At 39.9% G+C, this 17,507-nt stretch overlaps 1 long non-coding RNA gene across 1 annotated transcript in view; it reads right to left on the bottom strand.

Moving 5' to 3' along the window:
* Nucleotides 1-17,507, bottom strand: part of LOC139748607 (uncharacterized) — a 44,730-nt gene that overhangs the window by 2,807 nt on the left and 24,416 nt on the right. Inside the window, exon 2 of the long non-coding RNA XR_011712783.1 lies at nt 2,952-3,094. This is a non-coding gene — a long non-coding RNA (uncharacterized lncRNA). The remainder of the gene's footprint in view (nt 1-2,951; nt 3,095-17,507) is intronic.

Raw genomic sequence — 17,507 nt, 5'->3', positions numbered from 1 at the left:
ACCTCTTCCAGTCTTTCATCCCCCCCCCCCAAAAAAAAAAAAACATACAACAGTTTAGTACACTTTTTTCTTTCACTATGGGGTTTTGCAAACCCTATACTTTCACTCTGTTTCCTTTCAAACACCATTACTTGCATTTACCCTCAATCTGCAACCCTTCTTCACTCAGCAAACAACACAGTATCATCCACAAACAGGCTTGCCACTAACCACCATACCTAACCATTACATTCCATCTCTGCACCAATTTTCCCCAGGATTATCAGCAGTCTGGCCCTCTATATCTAGCTAAGAGCCACTCAGTTTCCTTCTCATAAAAATTTTAAAAAATGCTGTCATTGGCATGGCTGAGGATGACTGACTGTAAGGATAAATTATCATCTCAGCCACCACCAAGGCTCAGTAGGGAACCTTGAAATTTGGGCACAAAAATGAGTAAATATTTGCCTACAGGCATCACTCAGTTTGTGTAAATACCAATCTGGAGACATTACAGGGTTCATAATCTTATTAATATTCACATTAACTCTCATCTTCCTCCTTTCAATCACTCTCAATGCAACACCAATTTTTGCAGCCTCTAACTCAAGTCTGCCTACAGATCTGTGTCATCAATGAACAGCTGTCCCCTGAAAAAAAGACTATTTCGGCCTCTCTCACCAAGGCCTAACATTTACTTATATCACCATCCCATCTATACAGAGATTAAAAAACCAAGATGTCATCACACATCCATGCTGCAGACCCACCTCCATCAGGAACCACTCACCCTCCTTCCTTGCTACTCGCACACATGCCTTACTCCTAATAAAATATTTTCACTATGTACTTCACAGCTTTCTTTCCATATCATTATTTGTTAACATCTTCCACCAGATCTCTGTTAACCCTATCATACTCTTTTCCCACATCTATAATTGCCACGTGCAAATCCCTCTTTCTTCCCATGTATTTCTCACAAATTCCTCAATGCATACATCCTCCATCATTCCACAGCGAATATCACTCCTCTCCAATCTGATGTTCTGAGCATGCTATCACCCACTCAAACACTACTCTCCCATAAATCTTACCAGTTACACTTATTACTTATGTTTTGCTTTTGTCCCCCTTGCCTTCATATATGGGCATAACACGTGCAGTTTGTTAGTCACAACGAACCTCATCTTGAACCATTCATACATTGGTAAAACAAACAACCAACCAACCAACAACAATACAGTCACACCCTTTCTTGAGAAATTACTGCAATCACCTCCACTACAGCCACCTTGCCACACCATCTCAGTCCAGGCTTTCATAACTCCTCTTTTCACCTCATCATTTAACATAGACTAAAACTCTACATACTTTTAATCCCATGCACACTAAATTCATAACCCTATAATCTACATTTTTAAAAATCTTCAAAATACTCGATCTCTTTTTCACCTCTTCTATGCCTGTTACCAACTTCTCACCTGCTCCCTTTAAGGTCACTTGCGTTTGTATTTTTTCTCTTTACACTACTTGCCTTTGAAGTTTTTTCTTATTTTCCCTTTAATCAATTTAATATTCTCATCTCTCTCATTTGCCCTTTTTCAGCTCCCAAAACTTCCACCTGACCTCCCACCAGTCTCTCTTCTATACCTCCCAATTCTTTACATTTCTTCCTTGCAGACATCATCCATACACTCCATACACTATCTTTTCTTTTTCACTCAATTCATCCATACGCTTTTCTTTTTCACTCAATTCATCCATACGCTTTTCTTTTTCACTCAATTTACCTTCCTCATCCCAACACTCAACACCCTTTCTCATACACCCACATCCCATCTTTAGTGTACCGCACCCTTTATCTCCCAGTTTCATTTTTCCCCACTTTAACACTTTTCGACAAGGATGACGAGGCCTTAACAACATGAATTCCAGCACGGGCCTCCAACACAGGCAATCTGGATGAGTCTGCCAGACATAAGTTTACTGTTTTGGTTAGCATAACAATACTCTTGAGTTCATGAGTTAGGTAAGATGTTTCTGAAGGGGAAATGAGTAAAAATCAAAAAGGAATGATAAGAAATAAAACGTTCTACATATTTTGACAAGTATAAGATAAATGGTAAGTGAAAGAGTTGGACAATTATAGACATATAAGCATTAATCATCAGTTTATAGACATATTCATAAGCCCTACTTATGCATCTATAATGTAATTACTTCCCATGATAATTACTGAGATAGGTAAGACATTTCTGAAGGGAACTGTGCAAAAGTAGCATCATTAGTGCCTGAGGGTGTTAAGACATTTAACTCGATCTCTTGGTATCTCAGTACACAAGCTACTTTTCAATGCTCATTTGCTACTTCTCTCCCACACACTTCTGCTTTATGTAAAAGCCACAAAGCTCTACAATTATTTCCCACAATAATTCATGAGTTAAGAAAGACATTTCTGAAGGGAACTGTGTATAAGTAGCATCATTAGTGCCTGAGGGTGTTAAGACATTTAACTTGATATCTTGGTATCTAAGTACACAAGCTACTTTTCAAAGCTCATTTGCTACTTCTCTCCCACACATCACTTCTGCTTTATGTAAAACCACAAAGCTCGATCATTATTTCCTGCAATAATTCATGAGTTAAGCAAGACATTTCTGAAGGAAACTGAGTAAAAGTAGCATCACTGGTGCCTGTTGGTGTTAAGGACACACTTCATGCAATCTCTTGGTATCTCTGTAAGCAAGCTACTTTTCTATGCTGACTCACCATTTCTCTCCCATATACAACTTCTGCTTTATTTAAAACCACAAAACTCTTCACACTCACTTCTACAAAATTCTCAAACATCTCACCTGCTGCCCTCGTCAGCATGTTTACATCCTACAAACTCTACATGTCTGCTAATTAGCACAATTGAATAAGGCCAACAAGAAAAATAAGTCAAATACAAGTATAGGCACACAGCTTACCTGAAACACAGTCCACCACCACAAGGGCACCATTAGTGACATCAAGGACTCCTGTAACCTCTAATGAGAAACCAGGAAAATCAAATCCAATCTCTCATCTCTCTCTTTCTGGTCTGACAGCTTGAAAGTATATGGTGATGGAACTGCAAAAGATTTTAGAAGTTAATCCACATAACCACATTACCTCGAAGATGAATGCTTGGACATTCAGTTAATTGTGCCTGAATCTGTAAGATTCACTGATCACTCAAGCAAACAAGTTACTGATCATACTTTAACAAGTTTTAAAATGAAATATTACCTTCCCACTTCTGGGAAAAGTTTTCTGTGCGTCTTACACATCAATGCCTAAATTTTCTTAACCCATGACAGCAGAAGGGCTAGTTTACCAGCATTTTTGGCTTCTTACAAATTTTACTTAAGCACTATTTAATACATCTGGTAAAAAAATTGTTTTAACAATTAAGCACCCTCACTTAGACACTTATATATGTCCTATACAAACATCATTTTTACTTTGAAAACACAACACCAGAAGGCATAAATAGTTTTCAGTTTAATATAATTACTAGTTTATCCCTGCTACCAGGTCATCCACAGTAAGAAGTTAACCATTTCACTCTCATCATTAGGATACAAATGAACCTACCCAAACACAAAAATGCATCAACAATAATAATTCTAAAATTCTAAGAGAGGGAGCAAATACCCATATCCAGTATCTGAAAATTAGAAAGCAATTACTGTCCAGGAACAGCAGAAAACTTGCCCCCATCTTTATATTTACATGTAGCAATTGGCTCTGATGCAGCAAGTCTCAACACTCTTTCTCCCCTATCCCTGGGGATAAGGAAGAAAGAATACTTCCCATGTATTCCCTGCGTGTCGTAGAAGGCGACTAAAGGGGACAGGAGTGGGAAGCTGGAACCCCCCCCCCATTGTATTTTGTAATTTCTAAAAGGGGGAACAGAAAAGGGAGTCAAGCAGGGAGTGGTCATCCTCTTTGAAGGCTCAGATTGAGGTGTCTGAATGTGTGTGGATGTAACCAAGAAGAGAAGAAAAGAGAGACAGGTAGTATGTTTGAGGAAAGGAACCTGGATGTTTTGGCTCTGAGTGAAATGATGCTCAAGGGTAATGGGGAAGAGTGATTTGGGAAAGTCTTGGGAGTAAAGTCAGGGGTTAGTGAGAGGACAAGAAAGTAAATTCTAGATCATTATGAGTAAAACTGAAAGTGCATGGAGAAGAGATGTGTGATTATTGGTGCCTATGCACCTGGCCATGAGAAGAAAGATCATGAGAGGCAAGTGTTTTGGGAGCAGTTGAGGTAGTGTATTAGCAGCTTTGATGCACGAGATCAGGTTATAGTGATGGGTGATTTAAAAGCGGTGAGTAATGTGGCAATTAAGGGTATAATTGGTGTACATAGGGTGTTCAGTGTTGTTAATGGAAATGGTGAAGAACTTGTGGATTTGTGAGATGAAAAAAGACTGGTGACTGGGAATACCTGGTCTAAAAAGAGAGATAAAAACAAATATACATATATGAGTAAAAGAGATGGTCAAAGGGCATTATTGGATTACATGTTAATATATTGGCATGTAAAAGAGAGACTTTTGGATGTTAATGTGCTTAGAGGGTCAGCTGGAGGGATGTCTGATCACTATCTCATGGAGGCAAAGGTGAAGAATTGTAGAGGCTTTCAAGAAAGAAGAGAGAATGTTAGGGAGAAGAAATAGATGAGAGTAAGTGAGCTTGGAAAGGGGACTTGTGTGAGGAAGTATCAGGAAAGATTGAGAGTAGAATGGCAAAAGGTGAGAGCAAATGATGTGAGGGGAGTAGGTGAGGAATGGGATGTATTTAGGGAAGCAGTGATGGCTTGTGCAAAAGATGCATGTGGTATGAGAAAGGTGGGAGATAGGCATAATAGAAAGGGTAGTGAGTATTGGAATGAAGAAATAAGGTTCTAGTGAAAGAGAAAAGAGAGGCATTTGGCTGATATCTGCAGGGAAGTAGTGCAAATGACTGGGAGAAGTATAAAAGAAAGTGGCAAGAGGTCAAGAGAAAGGTGCAAGAGTTGAAAAAGAGGGCAAATGAGAGTTGGGGTGAGTGTCATTAAATTTTAGGGAGAATAAAAAGATGTTTTGGAATGAGGTAAATCACATGCATAAGACAAGAGAACAAATGGGAGCATCGGTGAAGGGAGCAAGAGGGGGAAAAGATAACAGGTAGAGAAGGAGTGAGAAGATGGAATGAGTATTTTGAAGGTCTGTTGAATGTGTCTGATGATAGAATGGCAGATGTAAGGTGTTTGGGTCAGGGTGGTGTATGAAGTGAGAGGGTCAGGAAGAATGATTTGGTGAAGAGAGTGAAAGAGAGTGAAAGCTTTGCAGAAGATGAAATCTGGTAAGGCGGCGGGTTTGGATGGTGTTGCAGTGGAATTTACTAAAAAGGGGTGACTGTGGTGCTGACTGGTTGGTAAGAACATTCAGTGTATGTATGGACTATGGTGAAGTGCCTTAGGAATGGCGGAATGCATGCATAGTGCCTTTGTATAAAGAAACAGGGGATAAAGGGGATGTTCATACTACAGAGGCATAAGTTTGTTGAGTCTTCTGGGAAAATTACATGGGAGGGTATTGACTGAGAGGGTAAAGGCATGTACAGAACATCAGATTGGGGAGGAGCAGTGTGGTTTCCAAAATGGTAAAGGATGTGTGGATCATGTGTTTTCTTTGAAGAATGTATGTGAGAAATACTTAGAAAAACAAATGGATTTGTATGTAGCATTTATGGATCTGGAGAAGGCATATGATAGGGTTGATAGAGATGCGTTGAGGAAGGTTTTAAGCGTTTATGGTGTGGGAGGTAAGATGCTAGAAGCAGTGAAAACTTTTACCAAGGATGTAAGGCATGTGTACGAGTACGAAGAGAGGAGAATGACTGGTGTCCAGTGAATGTCAGTCTGTGGCAGGGGTGTGTGATGTCCCCATGATTGTTTACTATGTTTATGGATGGGGTGGTTAGGGAGGCAAATGGAGAGGTAAATGGAGAGAGGGACGAGTATGCAGTCTGTTATGGAGGAGAGGGCCTGGGAAGTGAGTCAGTTTGTGTTCGCCAATGATACAGCTCTGGTGGCTGATTCATGTGAGAGACTGCAGAAGTTGGTGACCGAGTTCAGAAAAGTGTGTGAAAGAAGAAAGCTGAGAGTAAATGTGAATAAGAGCAAGGTTATTAGGTTCAGTAGGGTTGAGGAACAAGAAAATTGGGATGTAAGTTTAAATGGAGAAAAATTGGAGGACATGAAGTGTTTTAGATATCTGGGACTGGACTTAGCTGCGGATGGAACCATGGAAGTGGAAGTGAGTCACAGGGTGGGAGAGGGGGTGAAGGTTCTGGGAGTGATGAAGAATGTGTGGAAGAAGAGAACATTAACTTAGCAAAATTGGGTATGTTTGAAGGAATAGTAGTTCCAATAATGTTATAAGGTTGCAAGGCATGGGCTATAGATAGGGTTGTACGGAGGAGGGTGGATGTGTTGGAAATTAAATTTTTGAGGGCAATATGAGTTGTGAGGTGGTTTGATCGAGTAATGTAAGAGTATGGTTGAGAGAGCAGAAGAGAGTGTGTTGAAATGGTTTGGACATATAAAGAGAATGAGTGAGGAAAGATTGATGGAGAGGATATATGTGTCAGAGGTGGAGGGAACAAGGAGAAGCAGGAGACCATATTGGAGGTGGAAGGATGGAGTGAAAGAGATTTTGAGCAATTGGGGACCGAACATACAGGAGGGTGAGAGGTGTGCAAGGAACAGAGTGAATTGGAACGATGTGATATACCGGGGTTGACGTGCTGTCAATGGACTGAACCAAGGCATGTGAAGCATCTGGGGTAAACCATGGAAAGGTCTGTGGGACCTGGATGTGGATAGGGAGCTTTGGTTTCGGTGCATTACACATGACAGCTAGAGACTGAATGTGAACGAATGTGGCCTTGTTGTCTGTAATCCTGGTGCTACCTTGCTGGAGCGGGGGACAGCGATGCTGTTTTCCTGTGGAGCAGGGTAGTGACAGGAATGGATGAAGGCAAGCATGAACATGTAAATGTGTAAATATGTATTGTCTGCACATGTATGTATATGTTGATATGGATATGTGCGTATGTGGGGGTTTATGTATATATTCATTCATTTATATTTACTATACTTTGTCGCTGTCTCCCGCGTTAGCGAGGTACTGCAAGGAAACAGACGAGAGAATGGCCCAACCAACCCACATACACATGTATATACATACACGTCCACACACAGCAAATATACATACCTATACATCTCAACGTATACATATATATACACACACACAGACATCTATATATATACACATGTACATAATTCACACTGTCTGCCCTTATTCCCATCACCACCCAGCCACACATGAAATGAAAACCCCCTCCCCCTGCATGTGTGCAAGGTAGCTCTAGGAAAAGACAACAAAGGTCACATTCGTTCACACTCAGTCTCTAGCTGTCATGTATAATGCACCAAAACCACAGCTTCCTTTCCACATCCAGGCCCCACAAAACTTTCCATGGTTTACCCCAGATGCTTCACATGCCCGGTTCAATCCGTGACAGCACGTCGACCCCGGTATACCACATCGTTCCAGTTCACTCTATTCCTTGCGCGCCTTTTCACCCTCCTGCATGTTCAGGCCCTGATCACTCAAAATCTTTTTCACTCCATCTTTCCACCTCCAATTTGGTCTCCCACTTCTCCTCAGTTCCCTCCACCTCTGACACATATATCCTCTTGGTCAATCTTTCCTCACTCATTCTCTACATGTGACTAAACCATTTCAAAACACCCTCTTCTGCTCTCTCAACCACACTCTTTTTATTACCACACATCTCTCTTACCCTTTCATTACTTACTCGATCAAACCACCTCACACCACATATTGTCCTCAAACATCTCATTTCCAGCACATTCACACTCCTCTGCACCCATTTCTGCTCTCCAAGATAACGTTCTCGACTTCCACACATTTTTCAACTCTCCCAGACCCATCCCCAACGATTCACTTCTGCTTCCATGGTTCCATCCACTGCCAAATCCACTCCCAGATATCTAAAACACTTCACTTTCTCCAGTTTTTCTCCATTCAAACTTACCTCTCAATTGACTTAACCCTCAACCTTGCTCTTATTCATATTTACTCTCAGCTTTCTTCTTTTACGCACTTTACCTAATTCAGTCACCAGCTTCAGCAGTTTCTCACCTAAATCAGCCACCAGCGCTGTATCATCAGCAAACAACAACTGACTCACTTCCCAAGCTCTCTCATCCACAACAGACTGCATACTTGCCCCTCTTTCCAAAACTCTTGCATTCACCTCCCTAACAACCCCATCCATAAACAAATTAAACAACCATGGAGACATCTTGCACCCTTGCCGCATGTAACAAACAAACCAACACGTACACATGCCTTACATCCTCGATAAAAACTTTTCACTGCTTCTAACAACTTACCTCCTACACCATATATTCTTAATCCCTTCCACAGAGCATCTCTATCGACTCTATCATATGCCTTCTCCAGATCCATAAATGCTACATACAAATCCTTTTGCTTTTCTAAGTATTTCTCACATACATTCTTCAAAGCAAACACCTGATCCACACATCCTCTAACACCTTTGATACCACACTGCTCTTCCCCAATCTGATGCTCTGTACATGCCTTCACCCTCTCAATCAATACCCTCCCATATAATTTCCCAGGAATACTCAACAAACTTATACCTCTGTAATTTGAGCACTCACTCTTATCCCCTTTGCCTTTGTACAATGGCACTGTGCAAGCATTCTGTCACTCCTCAGGCACCTCACCATGTCATACATAATTAAATAACCTTACCGACCAGTCAACAATACCAGTCACCCCCATTTTTAATAAATTCCACTGCAATACCATTCAAACCTGCTGCCTTGCATCTTCCACAAAGCTTTTACTACCTCTTCTCTGTTTACCAAATCATTCTCCCTAACCCTCTAACTTTGCACACCACCTCGACCAAAACACCCTATATCTGCAACTCTATCATCAAACACATTCAACACACCTTCAAAATACTCACTCCATCTCCTTCTCACATCATCACTACTTGTTATCACCTCCCCATTAGCCCCCTTCACTGATGTTCCCATTTGTTCCCTTCTCTTACGCACTTTATTTACCTCCTTCCAAAACATCTTTTTTTTTTTTTTTTTTTTTTTTTTTTTTTTGTCTCCCGCGTTTGCGAGGTAGCGCAAGGAAACAGACAAAAGAAATGGCCCAACCCACCCCCATACACATGTATATACATACGTCCACACACGCAAAACATACCTACACAGCTTTCCATGGTTTACCCCAGACGCTTCACATGCCCTGATTCAATCCACTGACAGCACGTCAACCCCGGTATACCACATCGCTCCAATTCACTCTATTCCTTGCCCTCCTTTCACCCTCCTGCATGTTCAGGCCCCGATCACACAAAATCTTTTTCACTCCGTCCTTCCACCTCCAATTTGGTCTCCCTCTTCTCCTCGTTCCCTCCACCTCCGACACATATATCCTCTTGGTCAATCTTTCCTCACTCATTCTCTCCATGTGCCCAAACCATTTCAAAACACCCTCTTCTGCTCTCTCAACCACCCTCTTTTTATTTCCACACATCTCTCTTACCCTTACGTTACTTACTCGATCAAACCACCTCACACCACACATTGTCCTCAAACATCTCATTTCCAGCACATCCATCCTCCTGCGCACCACTCTATCCATAGCCCACGCCTCGCAACCATACAACATTGTTGGAACCACTATTCCTTCAAACATACCCATTTTTGCTTTCCGAGATAATGTTCTCGACTTCCACACATTCTTCAAGGCTCCCAGAATTTTCGCCCCCTCCCCCACCCTACGATTCACTTCCGCTTCCATGATTCCATCCGCTGCCAGATCCACTCCCAGATATCTAATATACTTTACTTCCTCCAGTTTTTCTCCATTCAGACTCACCTCCCAATTGACTTGACCCTCAACCCTACTGTACCTAATAACCTTGCTCTTATTCACATTTACTCTTAACTTTCTTCTTTCACACACTTTACCAAACTCAGTCACCAGCTTCTGCAGTTTCTCACAAGAATCAGCCACCAGCGCTGTATCATCAGCGAACAACAACTGACTCACTTCCCAAGCTCTCTCATCCCCAACAGACTTCATACTTGCCCCTCTTTCCAAACTCTTGCATTCACCTCCCTAACAACCCCATCCATAAACAAATTAAACAACCATGGAGACATCACACACCCCTGCCGCAAACCTACATTCACTGAGAACCAATCACTTTCCTCTCTTCCTACACGTACACAAGCCTTACATCCTCGATAAAAACTTTTCACTGCTTCTAACAACTTGCCTCCCACACCATATATTCTTAATACCTTCCACAGAGCATCTCTATCAACTCTATCATATGCCTTCTCCAGATCCATAAATGCTACATACAAATCCATTTGCTTTTCTAAGTATTTCTCACATACATTCTTCAAAGCAAACACCTGATCCACACATCCTCTACCACTTCTGAAACCACACTGCTCTTCCCCAATCTGATGCTCTGTACATGCCTTCACCCTCTCAATCAATACCCTCCCATATAATTTACCAGGAATACTCAACAAACTTATACCTCTGTAATTTGAGCACTCACTCTTATCCCTTTGCCTTTGTACAATGGCACTTGCAAGCATTCTGCACTCCTCCAGGCACCTCACCATGTTTTTTATTTTTGCTCTTGCATCTTCCCTTTACTACTCTTCTCTTTTAAATCATTCCCTTCTATTTCCCCTACAAAACCCATATCTGCCTCTTACTTCTTCAAATACTCTTCATCTCCTTCTCACTCACCTTTGCTCTAGCCATGTCGTCCTCGCTTTCATAGCGCAAAAACGACAATAGATGCTCACCCACCCATCACATGCTTCCTAATAATCCACACTCGCACTCCTACTCCTGTCTCTTTCCTTTTACCCTTCTGACCTTCACATGCTGTTCATCCACTGACACAATCGTCAACCTCCGTTACACTACTCAATCACTCTCTACTTCTTCCATCACTTCACCTCCTCTTTTACAGCCCACCTCACAAATCTTTCTCTCCCCAAGCATCTTTCCATCCTCCACTGATCTCCTCTAATCTCCTTTCCCCACCCGATCACATAATCCATTGTCTCTCTCCATCTTCCTTCTGTACACAAACCTTGTCATACACCTCTTCTAGCTCTCTCACACCTCTTTATCCCACATCCTCTTTTCTACTATAACTTACTATCAAGACATCCTCACATCCACACTTTCACAAACATCTCTTTCCAGCACACATCCTCCTGCTGCACACTCATCCATAGTCCTCACGCCTCGCAAATACAAGCATTCTTAACACACCTCATGCATACCAATTTTCTCTCCATAACTGTTCTCGACTCCACACATCTTATCAAACTCCAACACACTCATTTCAGCTGCTCCCAAAACACTTGCCTCTCATGAACTTTCTTCTCATGCCCAGGTGCATATGCACCAATAATCACCCATCTCTCTTCATCCACTTTCAGTTTTACCCATATCAATATAGAGTTTACTTTTTTACACTATCACATACTCCCACCACTCCTGTTTCAGGAGTAGTGCTACTTCTTCCCTTGCTCTTGTCCTCTCAGTAACCTCTGACTTTACTCCTAAGACATTCCCAAACCACTCTTCCCCATTACCCTTGAGCTTCGTTTCACTCAGAGCTAAAACATCTAGGTTCCTTTCCTCAAACATACTACCTATCTCTCCTTTTTTCTCATCTTGGTTACATCCACACACATTTAGACACCCCAATGTGAGCCTTTGAGGAGGATGAGCACTCACCACGTGACTCCTTCTGTTTTCCCGTTTAGAAAGTTAAAATACAAGAAGGGGAGGGTTTCTAGCCCCCTGCTCCCGTCCTCTTTAGTCGCCTTCTACGACACATGAGGAATGCGTGGGAAGTATTCTTTCTCCCCTATCCCCAGGGATAGGGGAGATATATGAGTATATGAGTGAATGGATCATTCTTTGTCTGTTTCCTGGTGCTACCTTGCTGATGCGGAAACTGATTATGTAAAATAAATAAATAGCAACTGGCTCTGATGCAGCAAGTCTCAACACACACATACAGCAATAAGTCTGGTCCTAATTTTAGACCATAGTAATTCTCTGCATATCTAAGTCAAATCAAACAAGACTAAAACCTAAGTGACCAAACAAGATTTCTGGGGAAAATATTCTCTCAAGAAAGTCTTTATGTATCTCGATACTATACCAAAAGCCTTCCTACCTCAACATTTCCTCAAAACCTATCTTGTGGTTGAGTTTGGGTGTGTATGTGAAAGGAGGAAGGTGAGAGTAAATTCGAATAAAAGCAAGTTTATCAGGCTCAGCAGGACATAGGGACAAGTTGGTTGAAGTGTGAATTTGTATGGAGAGAATTTGAAAGAGGTGAAGTATTTTAGACGACTATGAGAGGACACAGCAATGAATGGAGCCACAGAAGCTTAAGTGAGTCATAGGGTGGTTGAGGGGATGAAGTTTACAGGAGAACTGAGGGATGTGTGGAAAGAGAGGTCGTTATATGGACAGGCAAAAATGGGTACGTTTGAAAGCATAGTAGTCATATGGGGCATAGATAAGGATGTTCATTGTATGGGAGATGTGTTGGAAATTAAATGTCTGGGGACAACATGTGGTGTGAGGTGGTTTGACTAAGTTATGAAAGGGGAAGAGAGAGAGGTGTTGTGATAAGACAAGCATGGATGAGAGAGCTAAAGAGGGTGTGCTGAAATGTTTGGTCATATGGAAAGAATGAGTAAAGAAAGGTTGACAAAGAGGATGTATGTGTCAGAGAGGGAGATGGAAGGATTGAGTGAAAAATATTTTGAGTGACCAGGGTAAAGACATGCTGGAAGTTGAAAGGCATGTGCGAGATAGAGTGAACTGGAACAATGTGCAAAACATTAGGCAATGTGATATCAAGGGCATGCAAGACCCAGCCGTGGGTAGGGGACTAAGGTTACAGTGCATTGTACATGACTAGGTAACTAGAGAACTGATGTAAGTAATTGTTGCCTTTTTTATCTGTTCCTTGCACTACAACACTAATGCAGGACATGGAGGACAAGTATGAAAGAAAAAACTATCTTGCTGGAAACCACTCCAATTAGTGCAGCTTTTTAGATATAACTAAGATTTTTACTTAGTTAAAGTAGTTTGAGCAAGAAGTTCATAACAATGCTCATCATTTAAGAGAGGAAGAAACTGAAACAAATCAAGCTTTTACTTTTGTTAAAAATGTGCCCACAAGAACTGTGTTTAATCCAGAGCAGTTAAGAACCTGGACAAGTTTTCAGCCTAAAACCAATCACACAGTGAAGCCCCTTACCTCACAGGGGTTGTACTGGCTTAGAAAAAAAAATACCACAGCATCCAATATTCAAAAGCATTCTCACAAGAAAAGGGACCCCATCTACAATACACGGGTGTCTGCACCACAATATTACTAACTGTAACTGGCTACAGAGATGTAGACATCAATTTATAATGTTCCATATACATCATCTACAGAATCTAACAATGCTATTGACCTACTTAAATAATATAATTGAATAACATCCGGTTACTAACTTCATTTACCTCAACAAGTGTCACCCATACACAATGGTTTAAATTCCACAAGTGGTTATGGAAATAGTTGAACTTCAAGATGTTACATGATCCTATCAACAAAGGCAATGAAGATGACAGTTTGTTAGTTATCTGATGTGCATTTTCTGTTAGCAATTCCTTCAATCCTCAAAAACCATTTGCTTCCAGATTTGGACAAACTTTATGAACCATCCGAACTATGAAATAAGGTTCTACAAAGCTCCACAAGAAATTCATGTCTGCTACTTCAGAGATACAACTGTGCAACAAGGGAAAAAATGAGTACAAATTTCTTTCAGCACTTTACCAACTATACTCTCATTTCAAAGCAAATTCTGCAGAAATTCACACTAATAAATTCCATTTAAACTGATAACTTAGAAATAATTTCTTTCTTCAACATATGGTTAGAGTCATTAGTTACCATGTTTTCAAATTATTAGAGAATTATGACAACAATCATTTAATTCTTTTCTTTAGTTATGCCGTCTACTTGATAAAGATTTCAAACAGCTCTGAAAAATGTTGGATATATCTCATACTAGATAAATTAGCTGTGGAAGAAAACCTTTTAGTTATCATAATAATATCAGAGCTGCAGGGAAAATATTTTATCAAAACAATCACACCAATTTTCCTTGCCTAACACCACAGCCGGGAAATCTTCCTTGTCATCCAACCTAAGTATAACTCAATAAAATATGGACAGTAATGAAAATACTGAATGACAATATGAATGCTTATTAGCCATATTCAAAAATCCGATATTCTATAACACTTTCTGTGAAAATTCATTAGCTTCACCCAAAGCTAAGTCGTCATGTTTCCAGTTGCTTTTCTTCTTTAGGGTAACAAAACATTTAACCAGCATCCCAACTAAAGTATATACCGATTTTTCTTTCATATCACAGCAAAATATTTAGAAGAAACGTTTTGTGCATGTCTGACATGAAACAATGCTTGCACATTTTTAGCAAACTAATTTCAAGGAAGCTAGCTAGGTGCTGTCCATACTTCTCTATCAATATTCTCTTACCATCCATCTCTGAGTTATATAATGATTGGCAGGGACGGGGAGGCTATGCCCCCTTCATTTGACTAAACTGATTTCATTTATTCATTAACTCAGTTCCACATCCAAACTAACTTTGAGAAATAACATCATTTAGGTCATCTATAATTCATTCTAATTATAGAATTACCAGTGAAGCATTATGTCAATAAACAATAAATAAGGCATTTAGAATACCTAAGAATTATCAATATGGATCTAAAGCTTGTCATACTTAGCATGGAGCTCCACATCCACTCTACCCTAAAATATTATTCTTGCCTATCACTGGAAACATCCCTGTAAAGTAATATAATTTTTTTTCTATCAGTAGTTCTATTCTAACTGGGTTGGATAGGTTATACTATGTTGCTTTCACCGCAAAACAGCAAGAAGTACAGCATGACACTGGAAGTAAATGTGACCAGCCCTGTCACTGTTGAACACACAACTAAAGATACTCAATCGCTGTCAAAAAGTAGCCATTAAACAATTTACCCAAGCACCATGCATGAAATTACTCAACCAGTTTGCTATTCTAGTAAAATGCAAAAGAAAATATGGGGTTACAATCAAATCTATAAAATTCTGAAAAATCTACAGAACTTATGAAAACCTCACCTAACCTCAAAATTTACCTTAATTTTGAATATTCTGGTCAAAATATATCAATCTTGCTCATGATACTGCACCAACAATGTAGTGGCGGATGTAAAAAGATGAAAGTAAGATTCTTAGTATATATATATAATGGTACATTCTATCATTTCAAGTACAATTGGGGGATCTTATATGTCAGATCAAATAAGTATATCACTTACTCATCCATCAGATAACACTTTCCCTTATACACACAATTCTTACTGACTTTCCTTACTAAGTTTTACAATACTGTTCAATACATAAATCAAGCTCAACAATTCTCTAAACACTACAACTGTATTGCAGAACACAATCCTTAAACATTCATAGATAATAGTGAAGCAGATATACACTGGTAAATTACCATTATCGAACCTCAGCACATTTCCTGCATTTAAATATGGCAATCAAAACACTATCTCTGGAATGATAGGATTCATCATTGAAAATATACAGTGCAAACAGGTGTGACAGAAGTCACTTTCCAAACTTAAATGATGAGGACTATGAATATAAATATATATAAAAAAAAATGTGTGGACTTTCCTAACTTCCTCAAATCAAAATTTATATCATCTTGGGTCTTTGAAAATGAGTAACTGATGTACGTCCTGTGGGTTTTTTTTTTTCTTTTTGACATTTGCTAATATCTTTCATGAAGTAACTGATTGCTCCCAGCCAAGGCAATTTCCAACCATCACAATATGAATGTCAACAACCATCAATATTATTCAATAACAGGATCAATCAATAGTTTTTACCAGCAAGGAGGATATCTTCCTCATTTACAAATTACCAATTTTACCTCTGGTTCTGTTACTTTTCTATTTCTCATTCTACAATGTACAAACTTCAACCAAACTGTCCTCCTATCACCTAATCATCTAGCCTTTACTTGACTAGGTGGTAGTGATCAATATCTGCTGTATACAGTGTGCAAAAAAGACCAGACTTATAATTTTCAGTGCATGACAGTATCAGTTTTCCTTGCCCAACTGTAAAGATGTACACCAGCATTTCCCAGCTAAAGTATATGCATGTCTGACATGAAGCAATGCATGCACATTTTCAGCAAACAGTAATTTCAAGGAAGCCAGCTCGGTATTATCCATACTTTTCTATCAATATTTTCTTATAGTCCATCTCCGAGATATCACTGGAAAGTGCAAGGAGGCTACGCCGCCTTCAACTGACTAAACAGATTTCAGTCATTTATAAACTAAGCTCCACATCTAAGCTAGCTTTTCAGAAACATTTACATCATTATGTTTTAGGTCATTTATAATTCATTCTAATTACAAAATTACCAGTGGAGCATTGTCAATAAACTATAAGGCATTAAAATACCCTAGAAAATATCAATATGGATGTAAAGCTTAACATACTTAGCTCGGACCTACACACTCACTCTACCCCAGAATATCATTCTTGACTATTATTGAAAACATCTGTGTACAGTAATATAATTTTTTCTATCAGTAGTTCTATTCTAATTGGATTGGATAGGTTATATATGGGTAAAATTGAAAGTTGATGGAGAGAGGTGGGTGATTATTGGTGCATATGCACCTGGGCATGAGAAGAAAGATCATGAGAGGCAAGTGTTTTGGGAGCAGCTGAATGAGTGTGTTAGCGGTTTTGATGCACGAGACCGGGTTATAGTGATGGGTGATTTGAATGCAAAGGTGAGTAATGTGGCAGTTGAGGGAATAATTGGTATGCATGGGGTGTTCAGTGTTGTAAATGGAAATGGTGAAGAGCTTGTAGATTTATGTGCTGAAAAAGGACTGATGATTGGGAATACCTGGTTTAAAAAGCGAGATATACATAAGTATACTTATGTAAGTAGGAGAGATGGCCAGAGAGCGTTATTGGATTACGTGTTAATTGACAGGCGTACGAAAGAGAGACTTTTGGATGTTAATGTGCTGAGAGGTGCAACTGGAGGGATGTCTGATCATTATCTTGTGGAGGCTAAGGTGAAGATTAGTATGGGTTTTCAGAAAAGAGGAGTGAATGTTGGGGTGAAGAAGGTGGTGAGAGTAAGTGAGCTTGGGAAGGAGACCTGTGTGGGGAAGTACCAGG

The sequence above is a fragment of the Panulirus ornatus genome, chromosome 5 (assembly GCF_036320965.1).
Source record: "Panulirus ornatus isolate Po-2019 chromosome 5, ASM3632096v1, whole genome shotgun sequence".
Taxonomy (NCBI): domain Eukaryota; kingdom Metazoa; phylum Arthropoda; class Malacostraca; order Decapoda; family Palinuridae; genus Panulirus; species Panulirus ornatus.
The sequence above is the reverse complement of the archived record's forward strand: the minus strand, read 5'-3'. Positions and strand labels throughout refer to the sequence as shown.